General features: G+C 36.2%; 1 long non-coding RNA gene across 2 annotated transcripts; it reads right to left on the bottom strand.

Moving 5' to 3' along the window:
- Positions 1 to 754: 754 nt before the first annotated feature.
- On the bottom strand, positions 755 to 4,662 carry LOC311096319. 2 transcript variants are annotated; one of them, XR_014608996.1, is made up of 3 exons: positions 4,530 to 4,662; positions 3,971 to 4,133; positions 755 to 1,775 (listed from the first exon to the last, which is right to left on the bottom strand). It is a non-coding gene; the product is annotated as an uncharacterized lncRNA (long non-coding RNA). The 2 variants fall into 2 exon arrangements; XR_014608997.1 differs by lacking the exon at positions 4,530 to 4,662 and adding an exon at positions 4,339 to 4,496.
- Between the last annotated feature and the right edge of the window lie 7,658 nt (positions 4,663 to 12,320).

The following is a 12,320-nucleotide window of genomic DNA, read 5'->3' as shown; positions in this document are numbered from 1 at the left end:
TGCATTTATCGGGGCTCATTGAAATATGTACATGCAGAAATAAATATGAGTATGTGTTTATAATTTAGCAAGTGTGCAATCCCAAACCCTCACGGCCATAAGTGTGTTAATGTTCTCCACAACGTATGCTGATTATCCACCAGCCATGTAGTTGACATACACTAACTGGCTCCGCGGACGGCGCCGTCTTTGATTTAAAACAAGTACTCGCTGTCTCGCTGCCATAGCTATAAAGTTTGTGTAAACTCATCTTTCTTTATATAGACTCCTAAGCCTTTTCTGTCAAATGGTTCGCCAGCTGATGTGCCTTAGGATAGTAATTAAAAAAGCTAACAACCATTAGTGTATGAAAACTTTATTAATGAAAACACTTCCATACACTGGGTGTAGGCTATAACAACTTAAGTATTTTATGTGTAAAATTTTAAAGTAAAGTAAAAATGTAATTTTAATACTAAATCAGATTTTATATTAAATGTTCATATAAAATGTTCTATGTGTAATTAAACTGCGATGTAAAAAAGCTTTTTGCGTAGTGGTGGCCATAGCGGTATGAACCGTCAGCAGCGATAAGGTATAGCTAATAGTGATGGGATTTATGGCTCTTTGAGGGGATCCGGATCTTGGCTCTTTTTAAATATTTAGTCAGTTTTAAGAAGCCAGCTTGGGGGCATCTCAGTTTATCCTGCACTGTAAACCCGGATAAGTAGAATTTACTTAAAAAAACCAAGGTAACTCGTTGCCTTAAAATTTTTAAGTAATGAAGCATTAGTTGAATAAGTGAAATGGACTACGTTCAATGTACTTAAGCCCATAATGGAATGGAATAGAACATTTAAGTTGAATGTACTTATAACCGAGTTAAAGTAACTGAAGATACTTAGTTTAAACAATCATCCCCCACCCATTTATTTAACTCAGCTTGTTAAGTAAGCATTACTCCATTACCAATTCAACTAAATTGTATATTCTAACGTACCCAACTTAACTTTTAGCTCCTGAAACTCAAAATATCTTTCAATAAATAGAGCCATGTAAAATATTTTGCCATTGCCAGCCACATACTGTATTTTTACAGCACTAGTACAGTAAAAAGCATTTATAGTACTCCACTGGAATTACCAAATACAGTATATACCACATACTTTTACAATATTAAACTTGTATACAGCAATAAATTGTATTTTACAGGGAATGCTGCTTTTATAATTACATAATTAAAATATTATATGTTAAGGTTTCATAAGAGTAGCCATACTAGGAAAAAGAAAACAACATTTTCTGGGTTTTAAAACATTTATTTTGGTTAAAAGCAAAGATCAGAAAATTGCCTTCTGTGAACATGTTGGCTGAATTTTTTTTAAACATAAAATGCAATTTTAACACTTTAACAACAAACAGGTAACACTTAGCGCTTAATTAAAGGGATAGTTCATCCAAAAATTTTAATTAGCCCATGATTTACTCACCCTCAAGTCATCCTAGGTCTATACGACATTCTTCTTTCAGACGAATACAATTGGAGCTATATTAAAAATGCCCTGGCTCTTCCAAGCTTTATAATGGCAGTGAATTGCTGTTTCTGTTCTGAAGTCCATAAAAGTGCAAAGGAAATCCCATTCAAAGTCTGCAAGTTTTCGCAGAAGTGAGGAAACCTGTAGGCTTTCTGTGGTGTTCTTGTTTTGCACAACTTGGCCAGCTTTCTTTGAAGTTACTTGTCCTTTCTTTGTTTTTGATCCACGTTCAGGATTGATGTGAAGAAAGCGTCTAAAAGGCTGAAAAGAAAGAAAAAAAAAAAACGAAATATTATGGACTGAGTTTATATATTTTGACAGAGATAGACAGCACAAAAGATGTGTAAATAAAAACCAGATATCGGTTTTAACGACTAGTTTGTTTGGATAAAACTGAACAACATGAAAAAAAAAGCAATGTTGGATGTTGTGATCAATAACTGATATTTTTTCTGCCCGGGTTAAAATACATCAGCTCAATGTGTCTGTTTACATGTGCACTGTCATAATAAATACTACTAACTAAACTTTTGAAAGTGGGGTTGCCAGATTTAAAGTTTTATTCTACAACTTTTGTCTACTCATCACCCAGCTCATTAACAATATCATCCCCTCATCAGGTCCCATCAGAGTATCAGTGGAAAGGCAGTCATAGACTCTCAGTTTATATAGAGCACACATTGCCAGAATCCAGCCCAAACCTTTGTGACAGAAATAATTTAACTTTAATTGCAAGCCTTGCAATGTGAATTGCATACATGACTACATGATAATGTTAAACATGATATTTACCAGACTAAAATGCATGTTTGCACCCAAAAATGAAAATTATGTCATTATTACTCACCCTCAAGACTTTCGTTCATCTTCGGGACACAAATTAAGATATTTTTGATGAAATCTGGGAGGTTTCTGTCCCTCCATTGACATCAATGTCATTGCAACTGTCAAAGCCCAGAAAGGTGGTAAAAACATCAGTAAATAGTACATATAACTACAGTGGTTCAACCTTAATATTATGAAGTGACGAGAATACTTTTTGTGTGCAAAATAACCCCAAAATAACGACATTGTTGAATAATCTCTTCTTTTCCATGTCATTCTCCTACACTGTTGACGTAGTGCAAGCCAGTGCAGCGCTTATGGGTTCTATATCAGAATGTAGGCTCACTATTGGCTAGCTCTTGGGTCATCACACACGACCAGAGTTGGCCAATAATAAGCCTACGTTCTGACGTAGAACCCAGAAGCGCTGCACTGGCTTTTTTTCAAGGCTTGCACCTAGAAATCTAAAACAGGGTTTACATTCTCGAGCCACCAGACACATCCGTTTTGTGCAGATTAGTGGGCCGGAACGCGTTAAAGGATAACTCTTGCCAAAATGCAACCTCTTTCGTTTAAAACCTCTTTTCGTTTCGTTTAAAAGCATAATTAGGATGGAAACGCCAATTTTAAGTTTGACCGTATTTTCGTTTTCGGTCAAATTGCCTTTTGAATGTGAGTGCTTGGGGCACGACTATTATAGCATCAAAAATAGCTATTTTTAAAACACTAAGAAGGCTCGACACAACATGAAACTTTACTGGAAGTGTCACCAGGGGCTCTACACATGAACTCCAGCATTGAGAACATTGTTTGTGTACACAGTTTACTAAAAAGAAAGATTTTGAACAACTCACTGAAGCTGTCCGCCGGCATTTTGACGGTCAAAAATAGTCTAATAAATTTATTCTAGAGCTGCTGTAAAGCCTAAACAATCTATGTTACTGTACTTTCCTATTATCACTGTAAAGCTGCTTTGAAACAATCTATATTGTTAAAGCACTATATAAATGAAGGTGACTTGACACTGTTTACACTACGTCAACAGCGTAGGAGAATGACGAGAAAGAGTAGAGATTGTTGAATAATGACGTTATTTTGTTTTTGTGCACAAAAGATATTCTCATCGCTTCATAATATTAAGGTTGCACCACTGTAGTTACATAGATTATTTAAACGATGTTTTGACTACCTTTCTGGGCCTTGAAAGTTGCAAAGACGTTGCTGTCTATGGGTGGTTCAGAAACCTCTCAGATTTCATCAAAAATATCTTAATTTGTGTTCTGAAGATGAACGAAGGTCTTACAGGTTTGGAAGAATTGGTTAGTAATTAATGACAGAATTTTCACTAATCATTTAACTGAAAACAACTTGCCATGACATATCTTAAAAAATGTAACTGCCACTGTTTTGTCTCAAGATGCACACCAGTAATGTTTTTTTTTATTAGACATTTTTATAAAAGCTGCTTAAATATCCTAATTTTATTAAGGCCTAGACCTGGCTTAAGCTAAGCCCAGTATGGAAACCATGGCCATATTGTTTATACCAGTAGTCAGCTTAATAAATACTGTCAAGACAAGTCACAATTCAGTCCAATATTTATATGAATGGCAAATATGTCAATGACTAACCTCTGAACAAACTCAAGGTGCTGCCTCTTCCTGTACTGCAAGCTGAAGTTATAGGAGGAGGCAAACAGCGCTGCCAGGCCAGTGATGAAGATGCTGTGATCCTTTCCACACACACCTTGACCTTACAAACGTAATATCCAGCACTGGTCGCATAGAGATTGACCTGTAATTGAAAAAATAAAAATAAAAATTAATTAATAAATAATATTAATAATTAAAATAACTAGTGTGAGTTTCACTGTGGTTCGATGTAGTTGTCTATTCATATTTTTATGAATTAAATTTTTCACCTAAACATTAAAATTGATTAGGGTTAGAACGTTAAAAGCACTGGCATATTATTTTGCTTGTTTTAAGCATAAACTCACTTAATTTTGACTTATTCTTTCAGAAAACAAGACAATTTTTACTTGTCTATTAAATGCTTCTTCATGTAAGAATTTTAGATATCTGGACTGGAAACAAGAAAAAAACACTAATTAAGAAAAACATATTTTGCAGTGGGGTGAGTAAATGATGGCTTTTCATTTTAGATTAAAACTACCCAATGTTTACATACCAAGCAATATAAAGTGTGGACTCTCTGGCAAGTGTAGATTGCTGGATATCAGCTTTGCAAATTCCTGAAACAATTTTTAAAAAGGACAGCACAGCCATGATCAACAAAACCAAAACATAAAACATATTACAGATTAATGAGATTTGTTTAATAATCTCTACTTATCTGCTTTAAGGATAACACCGTCTAACTTCTCTTTGAATGGTGGGAGTAGTTGTAGGACCATGGCGTGGCAATCAGGAATACTAACTTACATTTAAAAACAACATTAGGAACATGGATTTTCTTGTGCTAGCAAAATTCTGACAACGATTCAAAAGCACGATCACATAACTGACAGCATTATTTCTTTATTTTTTTACCACATAGATAGACTATAACTGTAACACTACTTAAAAGCACTTACATTAGCACTGGATTGTCATCAGATTGCAAAGCCTGAAACGAAAAAAATATATGTATATATTAGGGCTGGGGTAAACGATTATTTATTAAACGATTAGTCGGGCGATTATTTTATCGATTAGTCGACTAATCTAACGACTAATTTGAATTAATTATCCTGTCTGTTATTCGCATATCTCTCGAACCGTTACTCCGATGGATTTCAAACTCGACAGCTGTCTGGGCACGAGTAAGTGCAGTGCCAAGTTTGACGTTGTTTGGATGAGAAATGCAAAAGATATTGTTAAATATATCAGTAAAAGAAGCACTTAGAAGGTTGTGGTTTAAAAAATAAACATTCTGACAAACACACTGTCAGCTACAATGTTTACTTCTGAATAATATAGTATAAACGTGATAAATCCATTTTGATTAATTTGAGTAAAAAATTGATTTTATTTACCAAGAAAGTGGCAAGATTAAAACCACTATTTTCTGTTTCAAACTTTCACATAGCATCTTTAGGTTATAATAACATAAATAATTCAAATCCAGATTTTGATTTTCAAAGATTTATTATAAAAACAGATTATTATTTTCCCAAAAATGCAATAAATTCATGACACGTTTTTTTTTTTAAATGCAATTAATCCATTGAATCAATATAAAAGTTATTTTTCATATTGAAACTGTTGAAAATACACAACAAAGTAAGTTGATCCACATGACAGCCTCTGAACTCGGTCAATACTAATCTTATATTTAGCACGTACTGGACTAAACATAGGCTACATTCAATCAGCCATCGCTAAGAAATACCTTCTGAAATTTTTTGACGGCGATCAGCTGTAAAATGGCTTGGTCCTGCTCGGTTTTCGTTGACTGAGTACAAGAATTTTTTTAAAAGATCCCCTGGGGTTCACGTGTCAGCATTCGACAGAAGTTTGACGCAGTGTGAGAACAAGCAACAGTCGGCATTTCTCTTCCTCCCGCGTGCCTCATCTTGTTAATCTCCTCACGTAAATGATTAGATTTCGATGGCTTACGTTTCTTCCCTACGGCAGAATCCACCACAGGTCCATCAATGCCGTCAAATGTATTCATTTTTTTGTTTGTTTGTTGATCAAAAAGTGCAAAGTAGATAAGGAAAACTAGGATGCCGGGGGCCTGTACCATGAAGCCGGATTAGGTGGCTAGCCAGCTATGTTTCAGCTTAGTTTCCGCCAACCCTGGGTTTTAGGTACTATGAAAGTAGCTCGGCTTTAATCGGTGTTCGTTGCCATGGTATCTTACGCTGCACGGCTAACCTGCTCCGGGGCAGGTTATGTTCTGGATTCAAGATCTCAGACCGAAGTTTGACCAATCAGCTGACAGCAAAGAAACATATAGGTGACGTAACTTATTCCAAGTGTCTGTTGCAATGACTTCACCTTTTCTTCCAAATCCGGTGGACATCTCAGCGCAAATTGTTTGACGAGCACTTCGTAGAGAAAGAGTTTTTAACCAGACAAAATCCCCTTGCCTTAACTGATAGTTACTTGTATGAAAGATAGATTTTCCGCGGAAGGAATGTCTTATCTTTGCGAACTTCTTGAGCCGCACATAAAGAATTTAACACGTCGAATTCATGCACTTACTGTACCGCAAATTGTATTGCGTTGCATTTTTTTTGTTTTGTTTTTTTGAAAGTGGTACATTCTTGCATGGTGGGTGACGCACAGAAGCTAGGGGAAAACATATGTTTGTCGAACCATTCGCAAGGTGGTCCTCGCTCGTCAGGAGTACATGAAAAGTTTAATTAATAATGTTCCCCGGACATTTATCGACCATGTCCATAAAAGAGGGCTTTTATAAAATTGCCGGTAAGATATATTGATAGGGTGACATCACATGAACACTTTCTCAAAAAGCAAATTTCACAAATGTACTATACAATATACGGTAATACATGTTAAGAATTATTTTGAATCTTTTTTATTATTCTTCTGATAGGATTCCCAAGTCATTGCAACATGTATGCAGTCTATTGCTCCAATCTCCACTGCTCTAGGGGAACATGAGGCAGATTATGTTAATAGGAAGTCCTATCACAGCCTTAATGTTCAGGTAGGGATGATGTGAATATGTGAGATGATTATTTTCTGTGAGATGAATCTTTAAATTAATAGTAACTTTAACAGCTATAACAATGATCTACTAAACATTTCATCTGCAGATGACTTGTGGTCATGAACATATGATCAAGTTTGGATGCCAAATGGCCTGGCTCCAGTGCTTGTCTTACAAATTTTCCATGAGTCTGTGTTGTGTCAGCGCTTTGAGGAAAGCAAGTTAAATTTGGTACAGTACAAAACACTGTTCATTTAAACCGAGATAGAAAAACCTACACAATAACCCCCTATCATGACCCTCAGACAGGGCCACAGCATTGCTTCAATGTGGCCCTCAGTAAAACCAGAGTGAAGATCGAGATGACCTTTGGCCTCCTAAAGGCACATTTCAACTGTGTTCGGTGCTTCAGACTCAGAGTCACCAGAGCGGGCATCACAGATAGTGGCTGCATGTGCCATTCTGCACAATATAGCCACCAGTAGAAAGGAGCGAGAAACAACACAAAACCAGCTTCTCCCCGATGAAACTGACCCGATCACACTTGACCACCCAGCTGGTGCAGATGTAGATGCAATCACCATACAATATTACACTTAATAAAAGCACATTGAAACTGCAGATATGTCTCAAACTGTTTTATTGGTTTTGTGGGATGGGAGGGAGAAAGAAAGAAAGAGAGCAAGAGAAAGTTGCATTAATAAATATTCATACTAAAGTGTTACTTGGTTAAATAAGTTATACTATATATACATATATATATATACACACTATATACATACTGAGATCAGTTTTATCCAGCTGTTTGATTTTGTTTGGAGCCTCCTCAGCTCACAGTCAGCTCCTTTAGTGTGCAGTCTAGTTAAAGTCTCCTTTAGTGTGCAGTCTAGTTCAAGACTCCTTTTGTACAGGGCCCTGACTGAGTCAGTTTCCACCTGAAACATAATTCCACCACAAACATGATCATTACAAGTTTTCTGGAGGCTCATCAAAAACACAAAAAGTTCCTTGACTTCCTACAAACACGACTGACTAATTTATGTCAAGGGTTTTAAATCCTTACACATTTCTTCTGAAGCCCATTGAGGTAGAGGCCTCAGTTTCTGGGGCAGGTTGTGAAAAATCCTACAAAAGAGATGTGCAAGGGCCAGTCCCTTTTTTATGCCACACATTCAAATGTTTGCCATAATAAAAAGCCCAGTGCATTCACATCAGCAACTGTCTGAGAACACACAGACAGAGTGTCTTCATCATTTGCTTCACCCTAATAAATAAAAGTAGGCCAATGTAAAGCATAACTGTTGTAAAGCAGGTTATGTTTGGTGTTCTGTCTGCTGCATACTGACCTGTGTGTGTGTGTGTGTGTGTGTGTGTGTGTGTGTGTGTGTGTGTGTGTGTGTGTGTGTGTGTGTGTGTGTGTGTGTGTGTGTGTGTGTGTGTGTGTGTGTGTTAGCTTCAACAGGGACACTGTATTTCCCTGCAGGACATACAGTCAGCCATATTTAAAACTTAAAAAAAAAGTAGTAATGTATTGCACACGTACCCAGTGTTACTTGCTTAGAGGAGCCAGCACCAGGGTCAGATTGTACAGCACCTGTAATCCCATCCATAATCGGCCGTCCCTTATTGCCTACTCAGAGCCAACTCCTCCACCAGTGTATTCTGGTTTTCTGAATTTAATTCTTTATTTCTGTTTGCTGCAAACAAGTGTGATAAAATGTTCACAAAAGTAATAAAAGGTTGTGGTAAATACTCTTTGAATTAACTCCTTGAAATAACCACTTTGAATTATATTTTTATATTTTGTCTTTATCTGCTGCCAAGAACATTTGGAGTTGGGGTTGCATCTAAAAATCTAAAAATCAATGAATATTAATCTTTCTTAGTACATACATGCACATTTTTTATATATTATAAAAATAATCTATAGGCTATATTACACATATAGGCATACATATATACATACATAATTTTACATAAATATAGAACGTATTTGTTTAACTTACACATTAACCATCAGCAATCTTTCTCCAACAGTCTTCTCTTGCTTTGGCAGCAGAGACTGTATTGTTTCGAGGTTGAAATACATATTTAAATTAATCGTAATTATGAATGATTATCTCTTGCTCCTCCGCGGAAAAATATATCGCTCTCGCTCTACCCGCGATTGGTTGTTCAGTGTCGACGTCACTCTTTTATGTGCACGCGCGCGTGGAGTAATCATAGCTTAAGGATCAAAGCCTGAGTTGACAGAGAAAGTTGATGAGCTGCATCATGGTACCAATAAAGCCTGATTGCATCGGTTTGGTTTTGTCAACTCAAAACTAATCCTGTAACCCCGAGTTTGTTAAGCTACCTTCATGGTACAGGCCCCGGGTGTATTCAAAGCGCCACCGTTACTGTTTACAATGCGTGGAATGGTGCGCTGTGATTGGTTGAGCGGATTTATCACATTCTGCAGAGAAAGGAGACAGGCGTTTGTCGCGGTTTGGAAAGAAAGGGAGAAAACATGACAGAATAACACGGCGGGCGGTGTGTGTGTGGCGAGCTGTACCTCCGGGAATGGTACAAAAAAATAAAAAAAATAAAAAAATAAATAAATAAAGAAGCGTCGACGCAAAAAATATGACGTCGACGTAATTTTGACGTCGACGCGTCGACGTCATCGACGCACCGCTACAGCACTAGTATATATATATATATATCAAAAGCGTGTCATGCAAATAACATGGTAAATGCATAGACTGTAAAAAATAGGGTAAATGTTGCCTATTAGGCTATGTGAAATGTCGAAGTTAACGTTAACTGTTACAGTTAAGTTACTTGGTAAACAGGTGGAACAGAGTGAATGCTTGCGAGGCCGCGGTATAAACCGCGTTCGCAAAATCAAACCAAATACGTGGAAACAATGTAGAAATGCGAACGCAAAAATATATATACTGGCTTACCGTATCACTCAGTTGAACAATTTTCCCATCTTCTCAAACTCTAAATCCCACTTATCGTTACAGGCACAGGTTAGATTATTCAGATGATTCTTCCATCCATCTTCATGTAACGTTAATGTCGTCCATTTTCTGCTGCGCCTCAGGCAACTAACTGTTAGCTACTGTTTGAAACACGAACCGAAGCTCACAAAATCTTAAAAATTGCTCACAGATTCGCAGACACTGTTTATCTTGATAGGCTAACATGAATGATTATTCTGTTCAGTTGAATGAATCTCGCTGACAAATCAAGTTTGCCTGTAGTAGTGTCTGCTCGCGTCACATTTGAACTGAATTGAGCGCGAAAGAAATCAATCCCACAATGCAATACCTTTTCAGTATGATACTGTATTACGAATTTATCGGGTTGAAAACAGAAATGGTGCTGTATATTTACAGCTGTTCTGTAAAAGATACAGCCTAATACTAGCTGTATTATGGAAATGCACTACAATTCTGTAGGAAATTAGCAGTAAATTTACAAATGGTTACAGTGGACACAACAATAACGTCCAGAAATCACGAACTTACCCATGACTCCATCTGGAAAATAATTCGCGATTTCGTATTTTGTTTTTGACCCTCTGAACATACCGTTGGACAGGCAAAACTTGGTGATATTAAGTTGTTTGAGCTCAAACACATAATTACAATAAGATAGGCCATTAAAAAGTACAGTTTACTCAGAATTAAAGAAATGACACATGTTTAAGTAATACAAACTCAGTTTGTTTGAGTAGAAACTACTGATTGGACTTAAAAACTCAATTACAATAAGAAAGGACAAGAAAAAGTTCAGCTTAATCAGAATTAACAAGTAATGTCAATAAATTAGACACATTTAAGTAATATGAACTCAATCTCTTTGAGTTGAATCAAAATCTGGGTTTACAGTGTGGAAATAATCACTGGGAGGAATGATGAGGTGAGATTTGTAGTCAAATAATTAAAACTCAGATATATTATATAATATCACACACAAATATATGAGTTTGAATTATTCTGAAATATTGATTATTACCTCATTTGTCATGTGTGGACTATATTCCATATAGGGTTGCACAACATCCCTCTGCTTAGACAGTGACATCACTATTTTGGATTTACCTTTAGTACAAAGTGTGTGTATGTGTAAAGCTACGTTGACTTATGTTATTCATACAATGAATTTCTGTGCAAAACAGCTTTTACTACAAACACTTCCACACAAGAACATTGTTATCACACAAGAACATTTTGATAGAAAACAAAAAAAAAATGTAAAGTATTTTATCAAATTTAAAGTTTTAAATATATACTGTAGATAAAATTAGAATAAATAAAATGGAAATGTCTTCATACAGTCCACTATTACTACTATTACTACTGTAAACTTTGCAAATAGGACATCAGCCCCTTCAAGTCTTAAATGAACAATAACAAAGTGGGCTGCAATGAATGTCTGTGCAAAACAGCTTTAGTGAAAAATTTCTACAAGAACAGTATCACAAAAGAACATTTTGATAGATAACAAAAAATATTTAAAGTATTAGACATAGGCTATACTGTAGATAAAATTAGAATAAATAAAATGGAAATGTCTACGTACAGTCCACTATTACTAGCCTACTATAACTACTGTAAACTTTGCAAATAAGAGATCAGCCCCTTCACGCTGGGTGCGCCCCTCCCCCTATAACTGTTCTGTCTCGCGGAGGAGCTAATTTGTGTGCATCTGTGTGAAACACGCATAGGAAAAAAAGAACGACAGAAAGAACGGCTCCCCTCCAGCCGCGACTCGGCTCCCATCGTTCATGTTTATGAGCCGTTCAAAAGAATCGGTTCGTTCGCGAACGTCACAACTCTAATAGCTAAGAGCGCTCCAGACCAACCTTACGAACGTATGACTTACAGAAGGTATACTTAACTAAGAAGGTTTCGGAAACACGTATTAACGATAAGGTACTTCTTAAGGTACAACTTAAGAACGACGTAGCGTTAAGGTAGTTTCGGAGAACGCAGCCCAATAGCCTACATCTAGCCTAAATGATCGTTCATGACATTCTTTTAACTATAAGCAACTCAATTTGTCTAGATCTGTAATATTATTTCCTTTGTATAATAGACAGGGTCAATTTTCACAAAATCATATAATGAGCTTGTCTTTGTTTTAAATTATATTGTATTTTTATTGTGAGTGCATGTGAACTGCTGCACAGTCATGTGATTTAGTCAGCTTGATTAACATTATTACAATTTCCTATTTAACACAAATGTTCTTTGCTAATTACAGAAACTATAAGCAAAATTCATAAGTATAAATAAGTTATAT

Source organism: Abramis brama (genome assembly GCF_963993115.1).
Source record: "Abramis brama genome assembly, chromosome: 14".
NCBI classification, from domain to species: domain Eukaryota; kingdom Metazoa; phylum Chordata; class Actinopteri; order Cypriniformes; family Leuciscidae; genus Abramis; species Abramis brama.
Note: the sequence above shows the minus strand (reverse complement) of the source record. Positions and strands in the feature narration are given on the sequence as shown.